Consider the following 17,011-nt stretch of genomic DNA (forward strand, 5'->3'; position numbering starts at 1 on the left):
CTGAACACATGTCTCTAATCCCAGCTACATGGGAGAGTAAGGCAGGAGAATCAAAGGCTGCAGACCAGACTAGCCAATTTAGTGAGAGTCTGTCTCAAAATAAAATTCCTTGAAAGGGCTGCCCATGTAATTCGACAACAGAGCATTTGCCTAAGAGGCAACAAGGCTCTAGTTTCCATCTTCAGTACTACAAAAAGAAATAACTATTCCACTCACAATTCTGTTTCCTACTTGCACATCTACTAAGTACAACTGGCAAAAGTATGGCAGAAGAATCAGACAGAAACAGACGGGGAGGGGAAAGGGTAGAAGAAAGGATGTGGAAATGAAAAGATGGAAGACCAAACAAAGGCACTTGTTAAAGGGGGAAAAGAAAGCAATCACGGAAATGGATGACTGGGCAAGGGAGGAGACCAGACAAGCCAGGTATACTAGCCATGTCTAGATTCCCACCACTTGGTGACACTGAGGAAGGAGGGTCATTGTACTGTTGAGTTCCGCATGGATATACAGAGTTAAGTTCTAGGTCAGTTTGAGTTAATGTGAGACCTTGCCACATTAGTTTAGGGGTTGGGGCTGAGGGTGGGAGTAAAGAGAAGGGGGTAATTTGGGGAGGGAAGGAAGTAGGGAGGGAGGGAAGTGAAAGTAGAAATTTAGAAATCATAGCTGATTGGACATAATTCTCAGTCCAAAAAAAAAAAAAAATATATATATATATATATATATATATATATATATATATATATATATAAATTGTTTTTCCTTCTGAACCAGAACAAATTGTTGGGATGGATGGTAGTAACAGAAGCAATCTGCAGACAGTTCAGAATTGTAATTAGTTATTGACCAGAGTTGTGTTAAGGACTAAGGAACAAAGAATACAGCAACAGAGAAAATGTGGCACCATTCAAAACTATGCAGGGCGTGGGGCTCCACTATCTTGTTCTCTTCTTTCCAGGATTGGGGGGAGAGAATGTTGGAAAAGGATAACACTGAATAAAATGGAAACAGGAAGAGTCACACTTCGAAGTCTAGCATCTCTCCTTTAATTAACTATAGCAAAAGAGCAGTTTGGGCTGGTGTGTTTAATTATAATTCCAAAGGGAAGACTTATCACGCACTAATTCCGGGAAGTGAACAACTCAGTCCCATCTCTTGGGTTTGTAGTTGTTCTCCGGAGATAGGTGACACTAAACACCACTGAGCTGATATGATCCATACACCTGAAGAGTAAGCAAAGGCAGCGGGAATGCTAAAACCTAGGCTTGAAAACTGAGTAAAGGCAGCTAGCTACTAGTAATTTAAAGCTGAATAGTGCAAGTTTTCATCCCGTTCTTGGTAATCTGCACACACGGATAGGGTACAGAAAGAGAAAAGAAGCTTTTCTTATCGGCTCCTCATCTCCCTGCTTCTCAGCTGTCTGCAAGCCTTTACACCCTAACAACCCCAGCTCTAAATTCTAGGGCTGCAGCCTCGGTGGTTTTCCCAACTCTTTTCCACGTCCTCTTGCGCACCCTCACTGACCCCGACCCCACCACCTCAGCACACTCTGCGTGGCCCTTCCAAGCTAGTGCCAAGATCCTATGTCCCACGCCCTCATGGCCAGAGTGCATTGCTCTACCAAGATCCTTCCTCCGATCGTCCAGTTCCCCGGTGCCTAAACCTCCACACCTCACACCCCACGCCCCCTCCTCCGCCAGGCCGCAAGCAGGGCTCGGCTCCCCACTTTTACAGGCCAGCCTCCAGCACCTCGTTCAAGCCCGCCAACACCCCGCGCAGCACCTGCCGCTATCCCCCTATCGCTACCCAAGAGCCTTCTCACCCTACGGATGCGCCTCAGGAACCCACTCTGCTCCCCCTGCCATCCGTTCAGCGGCGCACCCAACCCTGACAGTAGCCAAGGCCCGCCTCCCTACCCACTCCGCATTGGCTGGCCTCGGTCAATGGCCACTTCAGGGGACCGACAGGATAACGGTTCTGTCTGTCATTTCGAGGGCGTGGAACAAGCCTAGATTCCTCCTTTTGAGTGGACAATGTAGCTATCATTCAACCCATTGAGAGGCGTGACCACGAGTTCCCACCGAGCTGTGATAGGCCAGCGCGGGGGAGGGAAACCCGCGGAAAGAGCGTGCTCTGAACAGTTTGGTTGAGAGCCGAGAAGTGACGTGTCGGTCTGCAGACCAGGAAGAAACCGTGATGGGAAGGAGTGGACACTGTACCCCGGTCACATGAGCAGAAGCGGAAATACGTAGAGAAAGCGGAGGTCGGTCGCCCACCTCCGGAAAAGTTGGACTGCAGATCCGCTTGTTCTTTAAGGTAGAAATGGTTGTTTACCCAGTAAACGGTGGAAGAAGAGAAGACGTGTTATGAAAACTACTCAGCCTCCATGGTTCACACGGACCCACCTTGTGTAAGATGTGTCAACTAATGAGCCCAAGAATTGTTTCTAACTCTGTTTCAAATAGCTTCGATAAAGGGACTCCTGACAAATTTCACCGAAGCATTTCGATTTCTTCAGGTCTGGCTTTGTGAAAGTGCTCAGAGGGCCTAAAATGCTGTCAGAACCGCCCGTGTTGTGCTGAGCCAGCAATGGCCTGCAGAAATTATCCCAAGGCCCGGAGCGGCTAGCTCTCTGCACTCAGGAGGCAGCCTTGCTTTTTCAGTTTGGCCCTTTGCCAGGCCTCTGTGAGGGTGACCTTTCTCCTCCCTGACCCTCCGAAAACGTTACTGAGAGCAGTCACTGAGCAGGCTTCAGCTGCCAAAGGCAATCTTTCAGATATAAACATATACATATACACGGATGTACGTATTCCAGCGTATATTCGAACGCTTCGATGTCTTGCAAGCCTCAAACCAAAGACTACGCTAGAGAATAGACCATCCAGTGCCAGTGATGCTGGCTTCTCTTTAACTCCCCCATGAAAGGAACCACCAATTATTGAAATCAGTACTTTGCAAATAATGTATTTCCTCAAAATTCCTCAGGGCCAATTTTTACACCAGGACCTAACTCAATAGCTCTCCTCTTTTGTTTTTATAGTATATATTCCATGTCGTTTTTCTTTTAGCAATAACGGTAGAGCACACACTTGTGATGCCAGCGCTCCCAGAAGCTGAGGCAGGAAGAGCTAATTCCAGGCATCTTAATCTGACAGAGATACGCATAAGGACTTTACATACGTTCAAACTCCTGTGGCTTCACAACATAGCTTAATTTCTTTTTTTTTTTTTTTTCTTTTCTTTTCTTTTTTTCGGAGCTGGGGACCGAACCCAGGGCCTTGCGCTTTCTAGGCAAGCGCTCTACCACTGAGCTAAATCCCCAACCCACTTAATTTCTTAAATAGAAAAATTATTTCTCACAGTTTTAGAGTCTGGGAAACAAAAGATTACAGTGCCTAAATCTGGTCAAGACTTTTACCATGTATGGTAATACCATACCATTGTATGGTAAAAGGTTACCTCAGATTTTTTTATTTTTGACCAAACAGAGAGAGAGAGAGAGAGACTAGGGGTAAGGACAGTTGCCCCTTACAATCTACAATCTTGAGTTTGATTCCCCAGAACCCACCTAAAGTTGGCAGAAGAGAACTGACCCCACAAAGTTTTCCACAACTCCGCTGTGGCAGATAGATAGATAGATAGATAGATAGATAGATAGATAGATAGATAGATAGATAGATAGATAATGTTAAAAGTGTTCCTCCCTTGAAGCCCCTCCCACTCATGAGTTTTCCCTTTTTCTTAGTCTACATTCACCCTGAAGGGGAATAAAAAAGACTTGAAGGACAAAAAGATGTAGATTACTGAAAGCTTTCTTCCCCCGCCCCCTTTTTTTTAATTGAACACTACCTTTAGGTTTCTAAGTGATAACATCATTTTTAGGAATAATATTCCTGTTAATAAAAGGAGACTAGCGGGGTGCTAGATAGATGGCTCAGAGGTTAAGCACTCTCTCTGCTCTTCCAGATGTCCTGAGTTCAATTCCCACATAGTGGCTCACAACCATCTATAAAAAAGGAGAGTGGGCATGGTGGCATAGTGGTGAGCAGAGATAGGAAGATCTCTAAAAGTTGAAGGCCATGTGGTTTATGCAGAAAGTTCTAGGTCAGTGAAACCTTGTCTCTACTCAAAACAAAAAAGAGCAGGATGAATTTTTAATAGCAAACAAGCTAATTATAATTATAGCTAATTGGTAAATATCAGTGAAGATGGGAAAACCAAGTTGCACAAAATTGTATTACAAATCAACTCAAAAAAGGAAAAATATAATACCCACTGATTACATATGAATTCAGTTCTGAGTTGGAGGATTTAGAAAGCAATGATTTTACTATTCTATCAGTTTTTAAAATGTTTGCCAGCACTATTGGCAATAACCTAAATAAGCAATTGGCCTCACTGTCTACCAACTGATAAGTGGGCAAAGAAAGCACTTACATGTACACTGTGCTGGCTAGTTTCATAACAACTTGACACAAGCTAAAACCATCTGAAAGGACGGAACCTCAATTAGAAAATGCCTCCGTGGGGTTGGGGATTTAGCTCAGTGGTAGAGCGCTTGCCTAGCAAGCGCAAGGCCCTGGGTTCCGTCCCCAGCTCTGAAAAAAAAAAAAAATGCCTCCGTAAGTTCAGGCAGTAGGCAAGCCTGTGGTACATTTTCTTAATTAGTAATTGACGTGGGAGGCCCCAGCACATTGTGGGTAGTGCTAACCCTGGGTTGGTGGTCCTGGATTCTATAAGAAAGCAGACTGAGCAAAGCAAATGTCAGTAAGCAGCATTCCACCACTGCCTGTGTATCATCTTCTGCCTCCAGGTTCCTGCCTTGTTTGAGTTCCTGTCCTGACTTCTTTCAGTGCTGAGGAAGCATAAGCCTAATAAACCCTTCCCTCCCCAGGTTGCTTTGCTTATGGTGTTTCATCACAGTAACAATAACCCTACAGAGGCATACATAATGAAGCATTATAAAAATGAAGTCTACTGTTGGCAGGAAGATTACACAACCGGACAGCAGCATGTTAAGTAAGCCATCACTTACTTAGCATGTGAACAGTGAGACACAGAAGCATGTATGCCTGCAGGCCAGAAGAGGGCACCCAGACCTCATTATAGATGGTTATGAGCCACCATGTGGTTGCTGGGAATTGAACTCAAGTTCACTGGAAGAGCAGACAGTGTGCTCAACCTGTGAGCCACCTCTCCAGACCTGCCTCTGCCCTCACATAGCAAGCCAGTCACAGAACAGTGAGCATTGCTTGTATTTTCCTATGTGATAAACTTAAAAGTGGTAGAAGTGGTACTGGAGAGGTGGCTTCCCAGTTAAGGTCTGTATTAATCTTGCAGAGGACACAAGTTTGACTCCCAGTACTCAATGTGGCTTTCAGCTACTTGTAACATCAGCTACATGGGATCCGATAGCCACTGAGGGCACCTTCACTCAAGGGCACATACCCCTACACAAACACATGCATAAAATAATTAGTACTTCTTGGTTAATTAGTACTCTGTGGCAGTGTACATGTATATGTGGAGATATCACAGTGAATCCAACAAATTCATATAACGAATATGTATAATAATTAAAATATAATATAAAATGGAAATTCATGTTTTGTAAGACTTAAGATTTTCTAATAGAGATGTGAATCTTTCTTGACTTATTTACATTTCTAATTTTAAAAAGTAATTCAGGAGCAGTAGAGCCCTCTGGAAACAAGAACCTAGGAACAGTCAGGGACAGGATTTCTTCTAGTCTCTGCCTGCACTGAGAGCTGAGAGCCAGTCTCCAGGAGCACTGACACATCTGAAAGCAGAGATAAGACCACCACTTCTGCTCTGAGGGACCTGCCTGGAGCCCTCAGGATACAGGAACCCAGGAGCAGTCAGCAACAGGAACCTTTCTGTTTCTGCCTGAGTTCAGAACTGAACTGAATCAGCAACACAGCTCTGAGCTGGACTCTCAGAAGTGCAGACAATCCTGAGAGCTCAGGGGAGATCTCCGCTTATGCTTACATTCCTGGCCCAAGAGGAACCTGCCTAGTGCCCTCTGGATACAGGAACCTAGGAGCAGTCAGGGGCAGGACCCTTCTGGTTTCTGCCTGCACCCACATATGAAAGCCAGTCTCCAGGAGTGCTAACAAACCTGAGAGCAGAGCAACCTGCCTAAGTGACGGGCCTGGAGACTTGAGGACACACAAACCCAGGAGCAGATCTCTGTTCCCAGAGCTGGCTGAAAGAAAACAGATCAACAGGAGTGCTGACACAGAGGCGTACAGGAGGGTCAAGCCACTGTCAGAAACAGCAAGACAAGCAAGCTAACACCAAAGACAACCTGATGGCAAGAGGCAAGCGAATTAACCTAAGCAAAAGAAACCAAGACTACTTGGCATTATCAAAGCCCAGTTCTCCCACCAAAGCAAATACTGGATATCCAAACACACCGGAAAACAAGATTTGGATTTAAAATCACATCTCATGATGATGATAGGACTTTAAGAAGGACATAAATAAATCCCTTAAAGAAATTCAGGACAACACAGATAAAGAAGTAGAAGCACTTAAAGATGAAACACAAATAACCCTTCAAGAACTACAGGAAAACACAACCAACAGGTGAAGGAATTGAACAAAATGGTCCAGGATTTAAAATATGGAAATAGAAACAATAAAGAAATCACAAAGGGAGAAAACCCTGGAGATAGAAAACCTAGGAAAGAAATCAGGAGTCAGAGAAGCAAGCATCACCAACAGAATACAAGAGATAGAAGAGAGAATCTCAGGAGTAGAAGATACCATAGAAAACATTGAAACAACTGTCAAAGAAAATGTAAAACACATAAAGCTCCTAACCCAAAACACCCAGGAAATCCAGGACACAATGAGAAAATCAAAACAAAGGATAATAGGTATAGAAGACAGTGAAGATTCCCAATTTAAAGGGCCAGTAAATATCTTCAACAAAATTATAGAAGGAAATTTCCCTAACCTAAAGAAAGAGATGTCCATACACATACAAGAAGCCTACAGAACTCCAAATAGATTGGACTGGAAAAGAAATTCCTCCCGTCACATTATAGTCAAAACACCAAATGCACAAAACAAAGAAAGAATATTAAAAGCAGTAAGGGAAAAAGGTCAAGTAACATATAAAGACAGACCCATTAAAATTACACCAGACTTCTCACCAGAGAATATGAAAGCCAGAAGATCCTGGGCAGATGTCATAAAGACCCTAAGAGAACACAAATGCCAGCCCGAGCTACTATAGCCAACAAAAGTCTCAACAAAAATGGAAAAAACCAAGAGATTCCATGACAAAACCCAATTTACACAATATCATTCCACAAATCCATCCATACAAAGAATAATAGATGGAAAACTCCCAACACGAGGAAAACTACACCATAGAAAGAGCAAGAACGGACTCTTACAGCACCAAAAAGAAGAGAGCCACACAAATATAATTCCACCTCTAACAACAAAAATAAGAGGAGGGGTTGGGGATTTAGCTTAGTGGTAGAGTGCTTGCCTAGCAAGCTCAAGGCCCTGGGTTCGGTCCCCAGCTCCGAAAAAAAGAAAAAAGAAAAAAAAAATAAGAGGAAACAATAATCACTATTCCTTAATATCTCTTAACATAACTAGACTCAATTCCCCAATAAAGAGGCATAGACTAACAGACTGGATACAGAAAGAGGACCCAGCATTTTCCTGCATGTGACAATGACAGACACCACCTCAGAGTAAAAGGATGGAAAACAATTTGCCAAGGAAATGGTCCCAAGCAACAAGCTGGAGTAGCCATCCTAATAGCCAATAAAATTGACTTTCAACCAAAAGCTATCAAGAAAAGGAAGGACACTTCATATTCATCAAAGTAAAAATCCACCAAGATGAACTGAATATCTATGCTCCAAAAGCAAGGGCACATACATTCATAAAAGAAACCTTATTAAAGCTCAAAGCACACATTGTACCTTACACAATAATAATGAGAAACTACAACACCCCACTCTCAGCAATGGACAGATCACGGAAATAGAAACTAAACAGAGACACAGAAAAGCTAACAGAAGTTATGAACCAAATAGATTTAACAAATGTCTACAGAACATTTCATCCTAAAACAAAAGAATATACCTTCTTCTCAGCACCTCATGGTATCTTCTCCAAAATTGACCATATAATCAGTCATAAAACAAGCTTCAACAGATACAAGAAGATTGAAATAATCCCATGCATCATATCAGATCACCACGGACTAAGGCCGGTCTTCAATAACAACAAAAACGACAGAAAGCCTATATACACATGGAACCTGAACAATACTTTACTCAATGATGATTTGATCAAGGAAGAAATAAATTAAAGACTTCTTAGAATTTAATGAAAATGAAGGCTCAACATATCCAAACCTATGGAACACAATGAAAGCACTGCTAAGAGGAAAACTCAAAGCTCTGAGTGCCTCAAAAAATAAAGGAAGGAAGGAAGGAAGGAAGGAAGGAAGGAAGGAAGGAAACGAAAAAAGAAAAAGATATGAAAAAAAAGAAAAAAGAAAAAAAAAAACAAAAAACAAACTGGAGAGAGCATACATTATCAGCTTGACAGCACACCAAAAAGCTCTAGAACAAAAAGAAGCAAATATACCCAAGAGGAGTAGATGGCAGGAAATAATCCAACTCAGGGCTGAAATCAACCAAGTAGAAACAAAAAGAACTATACAAAGAATCAACAAAACCAGGAGCTGGTTCTTTGAGAAAAATCAACAAGATAGATTAACCCTTAGTCAGACTAACCAGAGGTCACAGAGAGAGTATCCAAGTAACAAAATCAGAAATGAAAAGGGAGACATAACAACCGAAACTGAGGAAAAAAATCATCAGATCCTACTACTAAAGCCTATATTCAACAAAACTAGAAAATCTGGATGAAATGGACAATTTTCTAGACAGATACCAGGTACCAAAGTTAAATCAGGAACAGATAAACCATCTAAACAGTCCCATAACTCCTAAAGAAATAGGAGTTGGTAAAAGTCTCCCAACCAAAAAGAGCCCAGGACCAGATGGGTTTAGTGAGAATTTTATCAGACCTTCGTAGAAAACCTCATACCAATACTGTCCAAACTATTCCACAAAATAGAAACAGACGGAGCACTACCAAATTCCTTCTATGAAGCCACAATTAGGCTTATACCTAAACCACACAAAGATCCAACAAAGAAAGAGAACTTCAGACCAATTTCCCTCATGAATATCGACACAAAAATACTCAATAAAATTCTCGCAAACCGAATCCAATAACACATCAAAACGATCAAACATCATGATCAACTAGGCTTCATCCCAGGGATGCAGGAATTGTTCAATATATGGAAATCTATCAATGTAATCCACTGTGTAAAAGAAAAAAAACCCACATGATCATCTCATTAGATGCTGAGAAAGCATTTGACAAAATTCAACACCCCTTCATGTTGAAAGTCTTAGAAAGATCAGGAACTCAAGCCCATACCTAAACATAGTAAAAGCAATACATGGCAAACCAGTAGCCAATATCAAACTAAATGGAGAGAAACTTGAAACAATCCCACTAAAATCAGGGACTAGAGCTGCCCACTCTCTCCTTACTTTTTCAATATAGTACTTGAAGTCCAAGCCAGAGCCATAAGACGACAAAAGGAGGTCAAAGAGATACAAATTGGTAAGGAAGAAGTCAAAATATCACTATTTGCAGATGATATGATAGTGTACTTAACTGACCCCAAAAGTTCCACCAGAGAACTAAGGCTGATTAAAAACCTCAGTAAAGTGACTAGGTATAAAATTAACTCAAACAAATCAATAGCCTTCCCTACTCTATGGATAAACTGGTTAAGAAAGAAATTAGGGAAACAAAACCCTTCACAATAGTCACAAATAACATAGAATACCTTGATGTGACTCTAACCAAGCAAGTGAAAGATCTGTATGACAAGAACTTCAAGTCTCTGAAGAAACAAATTGAAGAAGATCTCAGAATATGGGAATATCTCCCATGCTCATGGATTGGTAGAATTAATATTGTGTACCATCTTGCCAAGCTGGTACAACCACTCAGGAAATCAGTTTTGAAGTTCCTCAGAAAATTGGACATAGTACTACTTGAGCACCCAGCTATACCACTCCTGGGCATACACCCAAAAGATGCTCCAACATATAACAGGGAAACATGCTCCACTATGTTCATAGCATCCTTATTTATAATAGCCAGAAGCTGGCAGATATCCTTCAACAGAGGAATGGATACAGAAAATATAGTACACCTACACAATGGAATACTACTCAGCTCTTAAAAACAATGACTTCATGAATTTCATAGGCAAATGGATGGAACTAGAAAATGTCATCCTGAGTTAGGTAACCCAATCACAAAAAAAAACACACATGCTATGCATTCACTGATAAGTGGATATTAGCCTAAAAGCTCAGATTACCCAAGATACAATCCACAAAATACATGAAGCTCAAGAAGAAGGATGACCAAAGTGTGGATGCTTCAGTCCTTCTTAAAAGGGGGAACAAAATTTTTCATAGGAAGGAGACAAAGTTTGGAGCAGAGACTGAAGGATTGGCCATTCAGAGCCTGCCCCATCTGGGAATCCAGCCCATACTCATACAGCCACAAACTCAGGCAATATTGCTGATGCCAAGAAGTGCATGCTGACAGGAGCCTGATATAGCTGTCTCCTGAGAGGCTCAGCCAGAGCATCACAAATACAGAGGTAAATGCTCATAGTCAACCATTGAACTGAGAATGGGGTCCCCATTGGAGGATTTATAGAAAGGATTGAAGGAGCTGAAGGGGTTTGCAACCCCATAAGAACAATACCAACCAACCAGAGCTCCCAGTCCTAGGGACTAAACCACCATCCAAAGAGTACACATAGTCAGACCCATGGCTCCAGCTGCATATGTAGCAGAGGATGGCCTTGTGGGTCGCCATTGGGAGGAGAAGGGCTTGGTCCTACCAAGGCTCAACCCCACCCACTGTAGGGGAATATGGGGGGGGGGAAGCAGGAAGGGATGGTTTGTTTGGTGGGGGAACACCCTCCTAGAAGAAGGGGAAGGAGAGATGTGATAATTGGTTTATGAATAGGAAACCAGGAAAGGGGATAACATTTGAAATGTAAATTTAAAAATCCAATAAAAAAACAATTCAGTGCATATAAGTGTGTATGATCACATATGCTATGGCATGCATTTAGAGGTCAGAGGACAGCTTGAGGAGGAATCAGTACTCTCCTTCAACCATGCTAGAATCAAACTCAAGTTTTTAGGCTTGGCGGTATATGCCCATATCTGCCGAGCCATCTGGCTGGCCATCACCTTTCTGTCCATTCTAATTTTTGTTATTATGACTAAATAACTTAAAAGGAGAAAAAGTGGGGCTGGAGAGATGGCTGGTTGATTAAGAGCACTGACTGCTCTGCCAGAGAACCCAGGGTCAGTTCCCAGCACCCACATAATGACAACTGTCTGTAACTCCAGTTCCATAGGACTGGACACCTTCTCACAGACATACGTGCATGCAAAACACCAAGTCACATAAAAATAAATTATTTTTTAAAAAAGAAATGAGCTCATCACTTAGCATTGTTAGTTTAGTCCATGCTGGTACAACTTATGGAAGAAGTCTAACGCTTCATGGTAGCTGAGGAAGAACAAGAGAGTCTGGGGCTCTAATATCCCCTTCAAGGGCATACTCCCAGTGACCCAACTAACTTCCTCTAGGTCCTATCAAAGGTTCTACCACTGCCTAACAGTGTCATGGGCTAGAAACTAAGCTTTCAGTACATATACATATATAAATCTATCTATATCTACATCTATCTATCTATCCATCTATCTATCTATCTATCCAGGGAATATTTAGCATTTAAACTTCAAAGGCCTCAGGTGGTATGGGGCTCTTCCTACATTTGATCCCCAGACCTGGAGAGAAAGAAAGGAACTATAACATTGTCATTGTAAAAGAGGCACAGGGCCCCCGAAGTGTTTCTGTAAAAACACTTGCTGTGAAAACTTGATGACCTGAGTTACACACAAAAATCCTGGTTTCAGTGGCCCATATCTGCAATCCCAGGGTTCCTCTGTAAAATGGGAGGTGGGAAATAAGACACGAGGACAGTCCAAAACTCAAAATCCAGCTAGCCACAGAGTACACATCCAAGCAGCAGAAGCAAGACAGGCCCAACCCTAAACAAGGTCGAAGGAAATATCTAACTCCTGTAGATTGTCCTATCCTCCATATGCTGGCCGTGACAGGTGTGTACACATACACACACCCTCAAACTTCTGGGCCTAGTGCATATATAGATCTTTTCTTCTAGAAAGTTAGTCACAGAACCTCCTTCTCTAAGTGTGTTTCAAAGATATATTATTGTGATTCCCCCCTTTTTTGAAGATTTATTTATTTTATGTATATGAGTACACTGTTACTGTCTTCAGACACACCAGAAGAGGGCATCAGATTCTATTACAGATGGTTGTGAGCAATCATGGTGTTGCTGGGAATTGAACTTAAGACCTTGGGAAGAGCAGTCAGTGTTCTTAACCCCAAACCATCACTCCAACCTGGGTGTTCTGTTTTAATGTCTATTTCTTGGATTTTTTTTTTCATTTTTTTTCATGTATTCTTTTTCAGAGAGGCTGAATTTGTAAAGCAAAAAAAATACAAGAAAAAACAAACAAATAGTGCCTTGCATGTTGTAAATGCCCATATTTTGTTCCTTTAAGAACACAGAAGGTGAAGGCAGGAGAACCGGGAATTTGGGGATGGAGAGATGCCCTCTGGTATATCTGAAGACAGTGTACTCACATGCATAAAATAAATAAGTAAATCTTTTTAGGGGGGGGCAGAGGAGAAGCAGGAATTTAAGGCTACTGAAGAAATTAAGATCTGTGCTGAGCTACATGATCTTTTAAAAAAGTGAAAGGATGGGAAAGGGAGGTGATGAGTACCACCAAAACAAGCTGAATGCATGTATGGAATTGTGTGAAATTCTAAGTTTAAAATATGTTCAAAGAACAGCCCCCCACACACATAGTTTAGGAATCGAGTGAGTACCCACTCCTCCTCCCTCCCTCCCTCCCCTCCATAACAGAGTATTTTCCATGCATTGAGGTTTTATCTTCTATTATCCAATGTGCTCTTGAAAAGCCTGGTAACTGACTGAGTCATCCTTAGCAATCTCATACATTTTCTTCCATTTTTTTCTACTTTACAGTTAGCTCTTTTGTCTGACTTCAAGTGTTGGTTTTGGAACATGGCATAATTTTGCACATTTCCATTTTCCTGCTGTCATTTTTTTTTAAAGATTTATTCATTTATTATATATAAGTACACTGTAGCTGTCTTCAGACACACCAGAAGAGGGCATCGGATCTCTTTACAGATGGTTGTGAGCCACCATGTGGTTGCTGGGGATTGAACTCAGGACCTCTAGAAGAGTAGTCGGGTGCTCTTAACCACTGAGCCATCTCTCCAGGCCCTGCTGTCATTTTCTGAAGTTTGTTTAAAGAAATAAAGTTGGATCTCTTGTTTCTTGGATACCCCAATTCTTTTAACTTTTCCCATGTTTGGTTGGTTGGTTGGTTGGGTTTTGTCTTGGGGGTTTGTTTGGTTACTTGCTTCCTTTTGCTTTTTGAGGGGGTTCAAAACACGGTTTGTCTGTGTAGCTCTGATCATTCTGGAACCTGCTCTGTAGATCAGGCTGTCCTTGAACTCAGATTTGTCTTCCTTTGCCTCCCGAGTGCTGGAATTAAAGGTGTGTGCTCTCACTGCCCAGCCTATTTTTTTTTTTTAATATTTGAAAATGTCCTCACTTTTATTGTTACAACAATTTAACATCAATATCACTTTTTAAAACATCTTTATTATCATTATTATTATTGTGTTCATGTGTGTGTACTTGAGTGCTGGTGCCTATGAAGTCTAGAAGAGGGTGTCAGTTCCCTAGAGCTGAAGTTACACATGGTTTTGAACCACCTAACATGAATACTAGAATCCAAATTGGGGTTTTCTGCAAGAACATTATGTGCTCTTAAGGGACATACCATCTCTCCCTCAGTACCACTTTGTTGTTGTTTGAAGTCGCATCTCATTTTGTAATTCTGGCTGGACTAGAACACAATCAACTACGTAAACCTAGAATCTAGAGATCCACCTGCCTCTGCTTCCTAAATCTTGAGATTAAAGGTGTGGACCACCATTCGAGAACAGTTTTAATTTCTTACTTTCCTATTTCCTTTTCACAGCAAACTACTTATACTTTGTGAATATAGTAACTTCTCAAATTTCTGTGAAAACAGTAGAATTTACCTTTCTTCCCCCTCCTCCCCTTAAGGACAAGGGTCCTAAAATGTAGTTCTAGGTGGCCTGAAACTTGTTACATAGACCAGGTTGGCCTTGAATTTGTAGTAATCTCCTACCTCCTCCCTCCTGAGTTCTGGGTAGGCATGGATCACCACACCCAGTCTAGAACTTTTTTTTTCTTTTTCTTTTTTTTCCAGAGCTGGGGACCGAACCCAGGGTAGAACTTTTGTTTCTAGAGTCACTTTTATCTCCATGGCAAGTCTCACTCAATGGAGTGGAGGGCAGTAGTCTCACTTGGCTTACCAATACTTTGCAAATATCTGACAGAAAGTGCTCAAGTACTTGTTACATAATTATGTCATCTTTCTCCCACCTAGTTGTTACTTGTCTGTGGATTCACCTTAGGGCCAGCCAGGCAAGCATATTTCACTGATGTATTGTTCTCAGTGTTACAAAGTTCTGACGCTGACCTCAGATCAACTTCATTTGTTTTCTGTTGACCACAGATTACATTAATGAGGAGTGAGCAGACTTTCACCCTATTAAGGAACTGATAATGGGGTAGCAAAACAATCTCAGTGATAAAGGTTAATATGAAACTAGAGCTGGATGTACTCCTGCTGTAACCAGAAAGTAATGTGTAAGTAAGCTTAGCTGGCAGAAACGACTACATAGTGATCAGATCATAGCTTCACATTTGTTTCCTCCACAGACACCATCCTTTTAAGGTAGCTTACGAACTGCTAGCAGGTAGCTGCCCACTTCGGGTTTTTTGACACAGGTCTCACTCTTCCAAATGCTGGGATTATAGATAAGAGTTACCGTGCTCACTTCCCACTTCTGAATTTACTCCAGGTTGTCACAATTCCTTTTAGCCCCTATGTTAGCCTCTATTAAGGGCACAGCAGTTAACAGAAATGACTGCAGTCTTTCTTACCTGCATTACTTGTGGAACTAGAGATAACTAGCATGTACAAAGTTCAGTCTCAGTTATGTAAAATAATGGTTCCAGTAGGCATCTGAAGCACCTTCTTTCTAACTCTTCAAGTTAATACAGTAGGCTTTGCATATGGCTAATTATAGAGCCCTTGCCTAGCCTAAAAAATGTCCTATGTTCAATCCCTAGGACCGTCGGAAAGTCCCTATAACAGACATCTAGACTCTAAGAGGAAAAAAGAATAAACAAATGTACTAGGGGCTGGAGATATTCACCAGGTAAGTTCTTCCAGAGGACCCAAGTTCAATTCTCAGCAGCCATGAAGTGTGGTTCACAATTTACTGTAATTCTTACTCCAGGAACTGACTCCCTTTTCTGGCTCTGCAGACACCCAGACATTTGTGACATATATTCACACATACACACACATACATAAATATATAAATCTTCTATAGTGGGTGGATAAGTTTTTTGAATCATCACATTTGCCTGCCCAGGTTGTGGTGTCTACTTTTAATTGTCACCATGGTTTTGTATATTCTGGTGCATGAGAACCAGTGTTACAGTACACAGGTCAAAATTAGAGGATAACTTTGTGGAGTTGGTTCTCTCCTGCTTTTATGAGGGTTGGGTCTCAGAGATCAAACCCAAGTTGCAAGTCTTTTTTTTTTTTTTTTTTAAAGATTTATTTATTTATTATATATAAGTACACTGTAGCTGTCTTCAGACACACCAGAAGATGGCATCATTACAGATGGTTGTGAGCCACCATGTGGTTGCTGGGATTTGAACTTAGGACCTCTGGAAGAACTCTCAGTGTTCTTAACCACTGAGCCATCTCCCCAGACCAGGTTGCAAGTCTTATGTCTTTACCCACTTAACTCTCAGGCCTGTGATACCTTAAAAATACTTTGGTAAACAACTTAAGCCCTATTGATTGCATTAAAGATTCTGGCCAAGGCCAGGACTTCTGAAAATTGTCCTATGACCATGTGTCCTATGAGCATGTGCACATGTTTTAGTTGTTTGTTGTTTCTGTGTAGCCCTGGGTATCCTGGGCCAGACTGGCTTCAAACTCAGAAATTCACCTGCCTCCCCAGTGCAAGGATTAAAGGTGAGCACATCTTTTCTTTTTTTAAAAAATCTCAACATAACTTTCATTTTTGGTGAGGTGTCCCTGTATTCAGTTGCTTATTCGTAGTTTGTCTCAAACTGCCTCTCAGAACTTGGCAAAGAAACAGCCTAGTATCCCTTTGACTCATTTCCTAATTATTACTCAGTGCCGATGCCATAGTGAAGAAGGTTCACACTACTTTCTGGAGTGGGCATGTGGATGTATACCTAAACTGCTCCCCACCCCACCCCAAATCAGGACAAAGCAGAAAGGCTGCCGTAAATGCAGGTCCAGGAAGGCCTACACAGTAAACACACACAAACGGGGTAGCAAGATGGCCCAGTGAGCAAGTATTTGCTAAGCAGTCCTGAAGACCTGAGATGAATCCCCAGAACACACAGAAACATGGAAGCACTTCACAAAGCTGTCTTAACTCTACACATGTATCACAGGATGAACTACTTTCCCACACAAATGTCTCTATTGTAGACATGAGTCTTTGAGCCTTTACATTACTGGCATCAAGTACAGTGATGAGAAAGACAAATCTGAGAACTTTAATTCTTTAACACTTTAATTAAAACTTTAATTTTTGATGCATGCCTCAG

This window comes from Rattus rattus, chromosome 8, assembly GCF_011064425.1.
Source record: "Rattus rattus isolate New Zealand chromosome 8, Rrattus_CSIRO_v1, whole genome shotgun sequence".
Lineage (NCBI taxonomy): Eukaryota > Metazoa > Chordata > Mammalia > Rodentia > Muridae > Rattus > Rattus rattus.